The sequence below is a fragment of the Nerophis ophidion genome, linkage group LG27 (assembly GCF_033978795.1).
Source record: "Nerophis ophidion isolate RoL-2023_Sa linkage group LG27, RoL_Noph_v1.0, whole genome shotgun sequence".
Taxonomy (NCBI): Eukaryota; Metazoa; Chordata; class Actinopteri; order Syngnathiformes; family Syngnathidae; genus Nerophis; species Nerophis ophidion.
In genome coordinates this window covers 23281276-23294723 of record NC_084637.1, presented here as the reverse complement: position 1 = coordinate 23294723, position 13448 = coordinate 23281276, and the positions used below count along the sequence as shown (strand labels likewise).

At 37.2% G+C, this 13448-nt stretch overlaps 15 non-coding genes and 1 pseudogene across 15 annotated transcripts; 13 read left to right on the top strand and 3 right to left on the bottom strand.

Annotated features, from left to right (window-relative positions):
- The window catches only part of LOC133544461 (suppressor of tumorigenicity 14 protein homolog), a 480364-nt pseudogene that overhangs the window by 249197 nt on the left and 217719 nt on the right, over positions 1-13448 (bottom strand).
- Positions 33-114, top strand: trnas-cga (transfer RNA serine (anticodon CGA)). Its single transcript has one exon. It is a non-coding gene; the product is annotated as a tRNA-Ser (tRNA).
- On the top strand, positions 690-771 carry trnas-aga (transfer RNA serine (anticodon AGA)). The gene has a single exon. It is a non-coding gene; the product is annotated as a tRNA-Ser (tRNA).
- Positions 1510-1591, top strand: trnas-uga (transfer RNA serine (anticodon UGA)). Its single transcript has one exon. It is a non-coding gene; the product is annotated as a tRNA-Ser (tRNA).
- Positions 2247-2328, top strand: trnas-uga (transfer RNA serine (anticodon UGA)). Its single transcript has one exon. It is a non-coding gene; the product is annotated as a tRNA-Ser (tRNA).
- On the top strand, positions 3716-3797 carry trnas-cga (transfer RNA serine (anticodon CGA)). The gene has a single exon. It is a non-coding gene; the product is annotated as a tRNA-Ser (tRNA).
- trnas-aga (transfer RNA serine (anticodon AGA)) lies at positions 4361-4442 on the top strand. The gene has a single exon. It is a non-coding gene; the product is annotated as a tRNA-Ser (tRNA).
- Positions 5151-5232, top strand: trnas-uga (transfer RNA serine (anticodon UGA)). Its single transcript has one exon. It is a non-coding gene; the product is annotated as a tRNA-Ser (tRNA).
- trnas-uga (transfer RNA serine (anticodon UGA)) lies at positions 6556-6637 on the top strand. The gene has a single exon. It is a non-coding gene; the product is annotated as a tRNA-Ser (tRNA).
- Positions 7208-7289, top strand: trnas-aga (transfer RNA serine (anticodon AGA)). The gene has a single exon. It is a non-coding gene; the product is annotated as a tRNA-Ser (tRNA).
- Positions 7997-8078, top strand: trnas-uga (transfer RNA serine (anticodon UGA)). The gene has a single exon. It is a non-coding gene; the product is annotated as a tRNA-Ser (tRNA).
- Positions 10231-10312, top strand: trnas-uga (transfer RNA serine (anticodon UGA)). Its single transcript has one exon. It is a non-coding gene; the product is annotated as a tRNA-Ser (tRNA).
- On the bottom strand, positions 10812-10893 carry trnal-cag (transfer RNA leucine (anticodon CAG)). Its single transcript has one exon. It is a non-coding gene; the product is annotated as a tRNA-Leu (tRNA).
- Positions 11701-11782, top strand: trnas-cga (transfer RNA serine (anticodon CGA)). The gene has a single exon. It is a non-coding gene; the product is annotated as a tRNA-Ser (tRNA).
- trnaf-aaa (transfer RNA phenylalanine (anticodon AAA)) lies at positions 12358-12439 on the top strand. Its single transcript has one exon. It is a non-coding gene; the product is annotated as a tRNA-Phe (tRNA).
- trnal-cag (transfer RNA leucine (anticodon CAG)) lies at positions 12933-13014 on the bottom strand. The gene has a single exon. It is a non-coding gene; the product is annotated as a tRNA-Leu (tRNA).

Here is a 13448-nt window from a genome sequence, read left to right as displayed (position 1 = left end):
TTTTCATCCCTTAATATCATTAGAGTCTTACAGCTGTGATGGCCGAGAGGTTAAGGCGTTGGACTCGAAATCCAATGGGATCTTCCCGCGCAGGTTCGAACCCTGCTCACAGCGACAATGCTTTAGTGTTCCTTTTTTCATATCTTTTCTTAAGATATGGGGCCCTATCTAAGCTGCATTTGGGCGGTAGGCGGGTTACACCCTGGACAAGTCACCACCTCATGGCAGGGCCAACACAGATAGACAGACAACATTCACACTCACATTCCAGGACTGCTCAGGACCTGCGTATTGTGAGGCGAATGCACTAACCCCTCTACCACCGTGATGCCCACATCATGCATTGTCTTGACCAAAAAATCGTATAAATTTTTGTACAAATTTCAGACCCAATGTTGTATTTTCTCTTATTTCAGTCGTCAATGTCCAATGAAAAGTGAATTTTGCACCAGACGTGTGTAGTTATCTGATGAAATATTGAATTACAGTAAGATCATTTGGTCATGACAATGCATGACATGCTGCATTATGTCCGCTTTTATCCAAATTGATATTCTACAGAAAAATAATATTGATCTCGACTTACGGTTATTTGATTAAATATTGTATTACAATAAGATTGTAGCAGCATGCAGCATATCATGCACTGATTTGTATGTCACTTCTGGAGTGTAGAAAGCTGAAACAAGGCTGTGATGGCCGAGAGGTTAAGGTGTTGGACTAGAAGTCTAATGGGATCTTCCCGCGCAGGTTCAAATCCTGCTCACAGCGTTAATGTTCAAAACTTGCTTATAAACCTCTTGACCAAAATATCTTAATTCTATTAGTTTAACAACTAACTGCACTTTTTAGGTCAAACAATTCACCCCCCCTTCCTTAATCTTCTTCCAAATGGCAGCATATCATGCACTGTCTTGACCAAAATATTGTACTATCTTTCATCAAATAACTGCAATGTTTTCAGCTCAAAAGGGTCTACAAATGTAGGCAAATTTCAGGTTTAATGTCCGATTTTCCTTCTTACCTTTCTGATTACGCAGCATTACATGCATCGTCTTGACTCACAGATGTTATTATAACTCCAGCAAAAGCAGCTGCGATGGCGGAGATGTTAAGGTATCGGACTGGGAATCCAATGTTTCTATGTCTAATGACCACATTCTCACTATGCAGATTTCAGGTCAAATGTCTTCCTCAGGTAATTGAAGTAGAACTGCATGCAGCATATCATGCACTGTCTTGACCAAACAATGTTACTAAAATCCCAGTAAGCTTTCATCCATTGTCTGTAAAATTTGGAAAAATGTATTGTCTGATGTCTATTTTTCTCCCCAGCTACCTAGCATAAAGCAGCACACCATGCATTGTCTTGACCAAAATATGTTATTGTAATTCAATCTTTTACTAAATTGCAATATTTTTTTCTTTATTCTGAATGTTTTTTTTTCTCTTACTTTCCTTCCAAATAGCAACATGCAGCATATCATACACTGTCTTGCTAGTCAAAAAGCTGTGATGGCCGAGCGGTTAAGGCGTTGGACTTGAAATCCACTGGGATCTTCCCGCGCAGGTTCAAACCCTCCTCACAGTGACAATACTTTAATTCTTTAGTGTGCCGTTTCTCAAATCTTCTCCTCAGAACTGCGTGCAGCATACCATGCACTGTCATGACCAAGTAGTGTTAGTGAAATTCACGCTACTCCAACTTTCATCCATCGTCTGAAAATTTCATTTTTTTCCATCGACCTTACATAAAGCAGCATACCATGCACTGTCTTGACCAAATAATTCTATTTTAACTCAGTCTTTATCAAATATCTGCAATATTTTTGGTACAAGTTTCAGGTCCAATGTGCTCACTTAATTGAAGCAAAACTGTGTGCAGCATATCATGCAGTGTCTTGGCCAATAAATCACACTGAAATTCCAGTCACTTCAGCTTTCATCCACTGTCTGCAAAAGTTGGCAACATTCAGGTGGGATGTCCATGTTATCTTTTTTTTTTGTTTCCATCTACAGAGCATTCAGCAGCATGTCATGCATTGTCTTGAACAAATAACCTTGTAATTCAATCTTTCATCAAATGACTGCAATATTTTTGGTGCAAATTTCAGGTTAAAGGTTTTATTTTCATTTCACTTCACTTTACTTCACGTCATTTCACCTTCAAATAGCAACATGCAGCATATCATGCACTAGCTTGTACGTCATTGAAGGAATTTAGAACTATTTCGAGCTCAGAAACGGCTGTGATGGCCGAGAGGTTAAGGCGTTGGACTTGAAATCCAATGGGATGTTCCCGCGCAGGTTCGAATCCTGCTCGCAGCGGTCTTTTATAATTTATGACCAACTTCTTACTGGTACATTTGCTCAAGGTTTCATGTCAAATATTCTCCTCAGTTAATTGAATCAGAATAGCGTGCAGCATATCATGTACTGTCTTGACCAAATAATGCTACTAATTACAGTAACTTCACCCTTCGTTCATTATCTGCAAAAGTTGGCAAATTACATGTCCAATGTCTTATTTTATTTTATTTTTTCGTCTACAAAGTATAATGCAGCATATTATTTATCGTCTTGACCAAAACATCTAATTATTTTTGTACAAATTTCAGGTCCAATGTTTATTGTTTTCTTATTTCAGTTGTCATTGTCCAATGACTACTAAATTTGCCCCAAAACGTGTGTAATCTGATGAAATATTGAATTACAATAAGATTATTTGTTCACGACAATGCATGACATGCTGCATTATGTCCTGTTTTATCAAAATGGATATTCTACAGAAAAACATTGAGTACCTGCACAGGTAACAAACTACAACACTGTGAGCAGGGTTCTAACCTAAGCGAGAAAAACCCATTGGATTCTGAGTCCAACGCCTTACCCTTTCGGCCATCACAGCTTCTGTTCTACAATACGAAATCATGTAGACAGTGCATGATATGCTGCATGCTATTATTTGGAAGGGAATACAAAAAAACACTACACCTGAAATTTGGAATAACAATATTGCAGTTATTTGATGAAAGATTGAATTACAATAATAATATTTGGTCAAGACAATGCATGATATGCTGCTTTATGCCCCGTAGATGGAACAAAAAAGGTACAATAGACATGGCACCTGAATTCGGCCAAAATTTGCAGTAACATTGTGGTCAAGACAGTACATGATATGCTGCAGGCACTTTCAATGAACTGAGCACATTTAACATGAAATTTTCAAAACTTTGGTTGACTCGTCTCTTTTTTAACCAAATGTACACATTCCAAAAATGGCATACAGGCCGGTGCATGATATGCTGCATGCTGCTATTTGGAAGGAAAGTAAAGGGGAAAACAACTTATGGACCTGAAATTTGTACCAAAAATATTTCAGTTATTTGATGAAATATGGAGTTAAAATAAGGTTATTTGGTTAAGACAATGCATGATATGCTGCTTTTTGTCTTTTTTCCATACAAATGCATATTCTAAAGAAGAAGATTTGAGCAACTGCACAAATAACAGACATTACAAAGTAAGTAAGGGAAAATTTAAGAGATTTCAATTTTTCTTCCCATACACAGAACATGAAGCAGCATATCATGTATTGTCTTGACCAAAGCATCTTATTGTAATTCCATCTATCATCGAATAACTACAATATTTTTAGCGCAAAATTCAGGTGAAATGTTTTTGATCCCTTAATACCATGGTGGGTCTTACAGCTGTGATGGCCGAGAGGTTAAGGCGTTGGACTCGAAATCCAATGGGATCTTCCCGCGCAGGTTCGAACCCTGCTCACAGCGACAATACTTTTGTGTGCATTTTTTCATATATTTTCTTGAGATATCTATCTCAGCTGCCTTTGGGTGGTAGGCGGCGTACACCCTGGACAAGTCACCACCTCATTGCAGGGCCAACACAGATAGACAGAAAACATTCACACTCACATTCCAGGACTGCTCAGGACCTTCGTATTGTGAGGCGAATGCACTAACCCCTCTACCACCGTGATGCCCACATCATGCATTGTCTTGACCAAAAAATCGTATACATTTTTGTACAAATTTCAAACCCAATGTTGTATTTTCTCTTATTTCAGTTGTCAATGTCCAATGAAAACTGAATTTTGCACCAGACGTGTGTAGTTATCTGATGAAATATTGAATTACAGTAAGATTACTTGGTCATGACAATGCATGACATGCTGCATTATGTCCTCTTTTATCCAAATTGATACTCCACAGAAAAATAATATTGAGTTACAGTTATTTGATGAAATATTGTATTACAATAAGATTGTAGCAGCATGCAGCATATCATGCACTGCCTTGTATGTCACTTCTGGAGTGTAGAAAGCTGAAATAAGGCTGTGATGGCCGAGAGGTTAATGCGTTGGACTAGAAATCCAAAGGGATCTTCCCGCGCAGGTTCAAATCCTGCTCGCAGCGTTAATGTTCAAGTCTTACTTATGAAGCTTGCATAGTCTTGACCAAAATATGTTAATTCAATTAATTTAACAACTAGCTGCACTTTTTAGGTCAAACAATTCACCCCTCCCTTTCTTGACCAAAATATTGTACTATCTTTATTCAAATAAAATAAGGATTTCGGCTCAAAAGGGTCTACAAATGATGTCAAATTTCAGGTTTAATGTCCAATTTTCCTTCTTACCTTTCTGATTACGCAGCATTACATGCATCGTCTTGACTAACAGATGTTATTATAACTCCAGCAAAAGCAGCTGCGATGGCGGAGATGTTAAGGTGTCGGACTGGGAATCCAATGTTTCTATGTCTAATGACCACATTCTTACTTTGCAGATTTCAGGTCAAATGTCCTCCTCGGGTAATTGAAGCGGAACTGCATGCAGCATATCATGCACTGTCTTGACCAAACAATGTTACTAAGATCCCGGTAAGCTTTCATCCATTGTCTGTAAAATTTGGAAAAATGTATTGTCTGAAGACTATTTTTCTCCCCAGCTATCTAGCATAAAGCAGCATACCATGCATTGTCTTGACCAAAATATGTTATTGTAATTCAATCTTTTACTAAAATGCAATATTTGTTTCTTTATTCTGAATGTTTTTTTTCCACTTACTTTCCTTCCATATAGCAACATGCAGCATATCATACACTGTCTTGGTAGTCAAAGAGCTGTGATGGCCGAGCGGTTAAGGCGTTGGACTTGAAATCCAATGGGATCTTCCCGCGCAGGTTCGATCCCTGCTCACAGCGTAGGAGTCTATTCTATGACCAATTTCTTACTCGTACATTTGCTCAAGGTTTCATGTAAAATATTCTCCTCAGTTAATTGAATCAGAACTGTGTGGAGCATATCATGCACTGTCTTGACCAAATACTAATTTCTGTAACTTCACCTCATATCCATTATCTGGAAAATTTGGCATATCATGTCCAATGTCTATTTCATTTCTTTATCGACAGTGTAAAGCAGCATATCATGCATTGTCTAATTAATTGTCGTACAAATTTCAAATCCAGTGTTGTATTTTTTCTTTTTCAGTTGTCAATTTCCAATGACAACTGTATTTTGCACCAAACATGTGTAGTTATCTGATGAAATATTAAATAACAGTAAGATTGTGTGGTCATGACATGTTGCATTATGCCATTTATTTAATCCAAATAGATACTCTACAGAAATGATGAGCAATTTGACAGGTAACAAACTACTACGCTGTGAGCAGGATTCAAACCTGCGCGGGACAATTCCAATGGATTTCAAGCCCAACGCCTTAACCTCTCGGCCATCACAGATACTGCTCTACAATACCGAAACCATGTAGACAGTGCATGATATGCAAGGGAATACAAAAAAACACTATACCTGATATTTGGAATAACAATATTGCAATTATTTGATGAAAGATTGAATTACAATAATAATATTTGGTCAAGACAATGCATGATATGCTGCTTTATGCCCCGTAGATGGAACAAAAAAGGTACAATAGACATGGCACCTGAATTTGGCCAAAATTTGCAGTAACATTGTGGTCAAGACAGTACATGATATGCTGCACGCACTTTCAATGAACTTAGCACATTTACCCTGATATTTGCAAAATTTCGATGGACTTGTCCTTTTTTTATTCAAATGTACACATTCCAAAAAGGGCGTGCAGGCTGGTGCATGATATGCTGCATGCTGCTATTTGGAAGGAAAGTAAAGGGGAAAACAACTTATGGACCTGAAATTTGTACCAAAAATATTTCAGTTATTTGATGAAATATGGAGTTAAAATAAGGTTTTTTGGTTAAGACAATGCATGATATGCTGCTTTTTGTCTTTTTTCCATACAAATGTATATTCTAAAGAAGAAGATTTGAGCAACTGCACGAATAACAGACATTACAAAGTAAGTAAGGGAAAATTTTAAGAGATTTCTATTTTTCTTGCCATACACAGAACATGAAGCAGCATATCATGTATTGTCTTGACCAAAGCATCTTATTGTAATTCCATCTATCATCGAATAACTACAATATTTTTAGCGCAAACTTCAGGTGAAATGTTTTTGATTCCTTTATATCACAGCTGTGATGGCCGAGAGGTTAAGGCGTTGGACTTGAAATCCAATGGGATCTTCCCGCGCAGGTTCGAACCCTGCTCACAGCGACAATACTTTAGTGTACCTTTTTTCATATCTTTTCTTGAGATAGGGGGGCCCTATCTCAGCTGCATTCGGGCGGAAGGCGGCGTACACCCTGGACAAGTCACCACCTCATCGCAGGGCCAACACAGATAGACAGACAACATTCACACTCACATTCCAGGACTGCTCAGGACCTTCGTATTGTGAGGCGAATGCACTAACCCCTCTACCACCGTGATGCCCACATTATGCATTGTCTTGACCAAAAAATCGTATAAATTTTTGTACAAATTTCAAACCCAAAGTTGTATTTTCTCTTATTTCAGTTGTCAATGTCCAATGAAAAGTGAATTTTTCACCAGACGTGTGTAGTTATCTGATGAAATATTGAATTACAGTAAGATTACTTGGTCATGACAATGCATGACATGCTGCATTATGTCCTCTTTTATCCAAATTGATATTCTACAGAAAAATAATATTGAGTTACAGTTATTTGATGAAATATTGTATTACAATAAGATTGTAGCAGCATGCAGCATATCATGCACTGCCTTGTATGTCACTTCTGGAGTGTAGAAAAGTGAAACAAGGCTGTGATGGCCGAGAGGTTAATGCGTTGGACTAGAAATCCAATGGGATCTTCCTGCGCAGGTTCAAATCCTGCTCCCAGCGTTAATGTTCAGATCTTACTTATGAAGCTTGCCTAGCTTTGACCAAAATATGTTAATTCAATTAATTTAACAACTAACTGCACTTTTTAGGTCAAACAATTCACACCCCCCTTTCTTGACCAAAATATTGTACTATCTTTATTCAAATAAAATAAGGTTTTCGGCTCAAAAAGGTCTACAAATGATGGCAAATTTCAGGTTTAATGTCCAATTTTCCTTCTTACCTTTCTGATTACGCAGCATTACATGCATCGTCTTGACTAACAGATGTTATTATAACTCCAGCAAAAGCAGCTGCGATGGCGGAGATGTTAAGGTATCGGACTGGGAATCCAATGTTTCTATGTCTAATGACCACATTCTCACTATGCAGATTTCAGGTCAAGTGTCCACCTCAGGTAATTGAAGCGGAACTGCATGCAGCATATCATGCACTGTCTTGACCAAACAATGTTACTAAAATTCCAGTAAGCTTTCATCCATTGTCTGTAAAATTTGGAAAAATGTATTGTCTGAAGACTATTTTTCTCCCCAGCTACCTAGCATAAAGCAGCATACCATGCATTGTCTTGACCAAAATATGTTATTGTAATTCAATCTTTTACTAAATTGCAATATTTTTTTCTTTATTCTGAATGTTTTTTTTCTCTTACTTTCCTTCCATATAGCAACATGCAGCATATCATACACTGTCTTGTTAGTCAAAGAGCTGTGATGGCCGAGCGGTAAAGGCGTTGGACTTGAAATCCAATGGGATCTTCCCGCGCAGGTTCGATCCCTGCTCACAGCGTAGGAGTCTATTCTATGACCAATTTCTTACTCGTACATTTGCTCAGGGTTTCATGTAAAATATTCTCTCTGTTAATTGAATCAGAACTGTGTGCAGCATATCATACATTTTCTTGACCAAATACTAATTTCTGTAACTTCACCTTATATCCATTATCTGGAAAATGTGGCATATATCTTGTCCAATATCTATTTCATTTCTTTTTTTTATCCACAGAGTGTAATGCAGCATATCATGCATTGTCTAATTAATTTTCGTACAAATTTAAAATCCAATGTTGTATTTTTTATTTTCAGTTGTCAATTTCCAATGACAGTTGTATTTTGCACCAAACGTGTGTAGTTATCTGATGAAATATTGAATTACAGTAAGATTGTTTGGTCATGACAATGCATGACATGTTGCATTATGTCATTTTTTTCATCCAAATGGATATTCTACAGAAATGATGAGCAATTTGACAAGTAAGAAACTACTAAGCTGTGAGCAGGATTCAAACCTGCGCGGGACAATTCCAATTGATTTCAAGCCCAACGCCTTAACCTCTCGGCCATCACAGCCTCTGTTTAACTGTCCGGAAATGACGTAGAAGTGCATGATATGCTGCATGATATTATTCAGAAGGAAATAAAAAAACTACACATTCCACCTGAAATTTGCAATAAAAGCATTGCAGTTATTTGATGAAAGATTTAATTACAATAATATTTGGTCAAGACAATGCATGATATTCTGCTTTATGCCCCGTAGATGGAACAAAAAAGTTAAAATAGAAATGGCACCAGAATTTGGCAAAAAATGGCAGTAACATTATGTGGTCAAGACAGTACATGATATGCTGAACGCACTTTCAATGAACTGAGCATATTTAACCTGATATTTGCAAAATTTTGGTAGACTTGTCCTTTTTTTATCCAAATGTACACATTCCAAAAATGTCGTACAGGCCGGTGCATGATATGCTGCATGCTGCTATTTGGAAGGAAATTAAAGGGGGAAAAAATGAATGCACCTGAAATATGGACCAAAAATATTTCAGTTATTTGATGAAATATGGAGTTACAATAAGAATCTTTGGTCAAGACAATGCATGATATGCTGCTTTTTGTCTTACAAATGTATATTCTAAAGAAGAAGATTTGAGCAACTGCATAAATAACAGACATTGACGCTAAGTTAGTAAGGGAAAATTTAAAAGATTTAAATTTTTTCCCATGTACAGAACATGAAGCAGCATATCATGCATTGTCTTGACCAAAACATCTTATTGTAATTCCATCTTTCATCAAATAACTACAATATTTTTAGCGCAAACTTCAGGTGAAATGTTTTTCTTCCCCTAATTTCCTTCTAAAAAAAAAAAGCAGGATGCAGCATATCATGGAGAGTCTGACGGATGCGATGGCCGAGAAGTTAAGGCCTATGATTCTAAATCCAATGGGTTCTTCCCGCGCAGGTTCAGACCCTGCCCACAGCAACAATACTTTACTTCTTAAGTGTGCCGTTTTTCAAATCTTTTCCTCAGAACTGCGTGCAGCATACCATGCACTGTCATGACCAAGTAGTGTTAGTGAAATTCAGGCTACTCCAACTTTCATCCATTGTCTGCAAACTTAAGCAAATGTCATTTTAATTTAATTTTTTTCCATCGACAGTGTATAAAGCAGCATATCATGCACTGTCTTGACCGAATAATTCTATTTTAACTCAGTCTTTGATCAAATAACTGCAATATTTTTGGTATAAGTTTCAGGTCCAATGTGCTCAGTTAATTGAAGAAAACTGCGTGCAGCATATCATGCAGTGTCTCGACCAATTAATCACACTGAAATTCCAGTCACTTCAGCTTTCATCCACTGTCTGCAAAAGTTGGCAACGTTCAGGTGGGATGTCCATGTTAGCTTTTTTTTTGTTTCCATCTACAGAGCATTAAGCAGCATATCATGCATTGTCTTGAACAAATGACCTTGTAATTCAATCTTTCATCAAATAACTGCAATATTTTTGGTGCAAATTTCAGGTTAAAGGTTTTATTTTCATTTCACTTCACTTTACTTCACTTCGTTTCACCTTCAAATAGCAACATGCAGCATATCATGCACTAGCTTGTACGTCATTGAAGGAATTTAGAACTATTTTTACTTCAGAATCGGCTGTGATGCCCGAGAGGCTAAGGCATTGGACTTGAAATCTAATGGGATTTTCCCGCGCAGGTTCGAGTCCTGCTCACAGCGGTCTTTTATCATTTATGACCAACTTCTTACTCGTACATTTGCTCAAGGTTTCAAGTCAAATATTATCCTCAGTTAATTGAATCAGAATAGCGTGCAGCATATCATGTACTGTCTTGACCAAATAATGCTACTAATTACAGTAACTTCACCCTTCATCCATTATATGCAAACGTTGGCAAATTACATGTCCAATGTCTTAATTTTTTTGTTTTTCGTCTACAAAGTATAATGCAGCATATTATGCATTGTCTTGACCAAAACATCTCATTATTTTTGTACAAATTTCAGGTCCAATGTTTATTTTTTTCTTATTTCAGTTGTCATTGTCCAATGACAACAAAATGTTGCCCCAAACGTGTGTAGTTATCTGATGAAATATTGAATTACAATAAGATTATTTGGTCACGACAATGCATGACATGCTGCATTATGTCCTGTTTTATCCAAATGGATATTCTACAGACAAAAATTGAATACCTGCAAAGGTAACAAACTACAACACTGTGAGCAGGGTTCTAACCTAAGCGAGAAAAACCCATTGGATTCTGAGTCCAACGCCTTAACCTCTCGGCCATCACAGCTTCTGTTCTACAATCCTGAAATCATGTAGACAGTGCATGATATGCTGCATGCTATTATTTGGAAGGGAATACAAAAAAACACTACACCAGAAATTTGGAATAACAATATTGCAGTTATTTGATGAAAGATTGAATTACAATAATAATATTTGGTCAAGACAATGCATGATATGCTACTTTATGCTCCGTAGATGGAACAAAAATGTAAAATAGACAAGGCACCTGAATTTGGCCAAAATTTGCAGTGACATTGTGGTCAAGACAGTACATGATATGCTGCATGCACTTTCAATGAACTGAGCACATTTAACATGAAATTGTCAAAACTTTGGTTGACTCGTCTTTTTTTTTAACCAAATGTACACATTCCAAAAATGCTGTACAGGCCGGTGCATGATATGCTGCATGCTGCTATTTGGAAGGAAAGTAAAGGGGAAAACAACTTATGGACCTAAAATTTGTACCAAAAATATTTCAGTTATTTGATGAAATATGGAGTTAAAATAAGGTTATTTGGTTAAGACAATGCATGATATGCTGCTTTTTGTCTTTTTTCCATACAAATGCATATTCTAAAGAAGAAGATTTGAGCAACTGCACAAATAACAGACATTACAAAGTAAGTAAGGGAACATTTAAGAGATTTCTATTTTTCTTGCCATACACAGAACATGAAGCAGCATATCATGTACTGTCTTGACCAAAGCATCTTATTGTAATTCCATCTATCATCGAATAACTACAATATTTTTAGCGCAAACTTCAGGTGAAATGTTTTTCATCCCTTAATATCATTAGAGTCTTACAGCTGTGATGGCCGAGAGGTTAAGGCGTTGGACTCGAAATCCAATGGGATCTTCCCGCGCAGGTTCGAACCCTGCTCACAGCGACAATGCTTTAGTGTTCCTTTTTTCATATCTTTTCTTAAGATATGGGGCCCTATCTAAGCTGCATTTGGGCGGTAGGCGGGGTACACCCTGGACAAGTCACCACCTCATGGCAGGGCCAACACAGATAGACAGACAACATTCACACTCACATTCCAGGACTGCTCAGGACCTGCGTATTGTGAGGCGAATGCACTAACCCCTCTACCACCGTGATGCCCACATCATGCATTGTCTTGACCAAAAAATCGTATCAATTTTTGTACAAATTTCAGACCCAATGTTGTATTTTCTCTTATTTCAGTCGTCAATGTCCAATGAAAAGTGAATTTTGCACCAGACGTGTGTAGTTATCTGATGAAATATTGAATTACAGTAAGATTATTTGGTCATGACAATGCATGACATGCTGCATTATGTCCTCTTTTATCCAAATTGATATTCTACAGGAAAATAATATTGATCTCGAGTTACGGTTATTTGATTAAATATTGTATTACAATAAGATTGTAGCAGCATGCAGCATATCATGCACTGCCTTGTATGTCACTTCTGGAGTGTAGAAAGCTGAAACAGGGCTTTGATGGCCGAGAGGTTAAGGTGTTGGACTAAAAATCTAATGGGATCTTCCCGCGCAGGTTCAAATCCTGCTCACAGCGTTAACGTTCAAAACTTGCTTATAAACCTCTTGACCAAAATATCTTAATTCTATTAGTTTACAACTAACTGCACTTTTTAGGTCAAACAATTCACCCCCCCTTCCTTAATCTTCTTCCAAATGGCAGCATATCATGCACTGTCTTGACCAAAATATTGTACTATCTTTCATCAAATAACTGCAATGTTTTCAGCTCAAAAGGGTCTACAAATGTAGGCAAAGTATAATGCAGCATATTATTTATCGTCTTGACCAAAACATCTCATTATTTTTGTACAAATTTCAGGTCCAATGTTTATTTTTTTCTTATTTCAGTTGTCATTGTCCAATGACTACTAAATTTTGCCCCAAACGTGTGTAATCTGATGAAATATTGAATTACAATAAGATTATTTGGTCACGACAATGCATGACATGCTACATTATGTCCTGTTTTATCCAAATGGATATTCTACAGACAAAAATTGAATACCTGCAAAGGTAACAAACTACAACACTGTGAGCAGGGTTCTAACCTAAGCGAGAAAAACCCATTGGATTCTGAGTCCAACGCCTTAACCTCTCGGCCATCACAGCTTCTGTTCTACAATCCTGAAATCATGTAGACAGTGCATGATATGCTGCATGCTATTATTTGGAAGGGAATACAAAAAAACACTACACCAGAAATTTGGAATAACAATATTGCAGTTATTTGATGAAAGATTGAATTACAATAATAATATTTGGTCAAGACAATGCATGATATGCTACTTTATGCCCCGTAGATGGAACAAAAATGTAAAATAGACAAGGCACCTGAATTTGGCCAAAATTTGCAGTGACATTGTGGTCAAGACAGTACATGATATGCTGCATGCACTTTCAATGAACTGAGCACATTTAACATGAAATTGTCAAAACTTTGGTTGACTCGTCTCTTTTTTTAACCAAATGTGCACATTCCAAAAATGCTGTACAGGCCGGTGCATGATATGCTGCATGCTGCTATTTGGAAGGAAAGTAAAGGG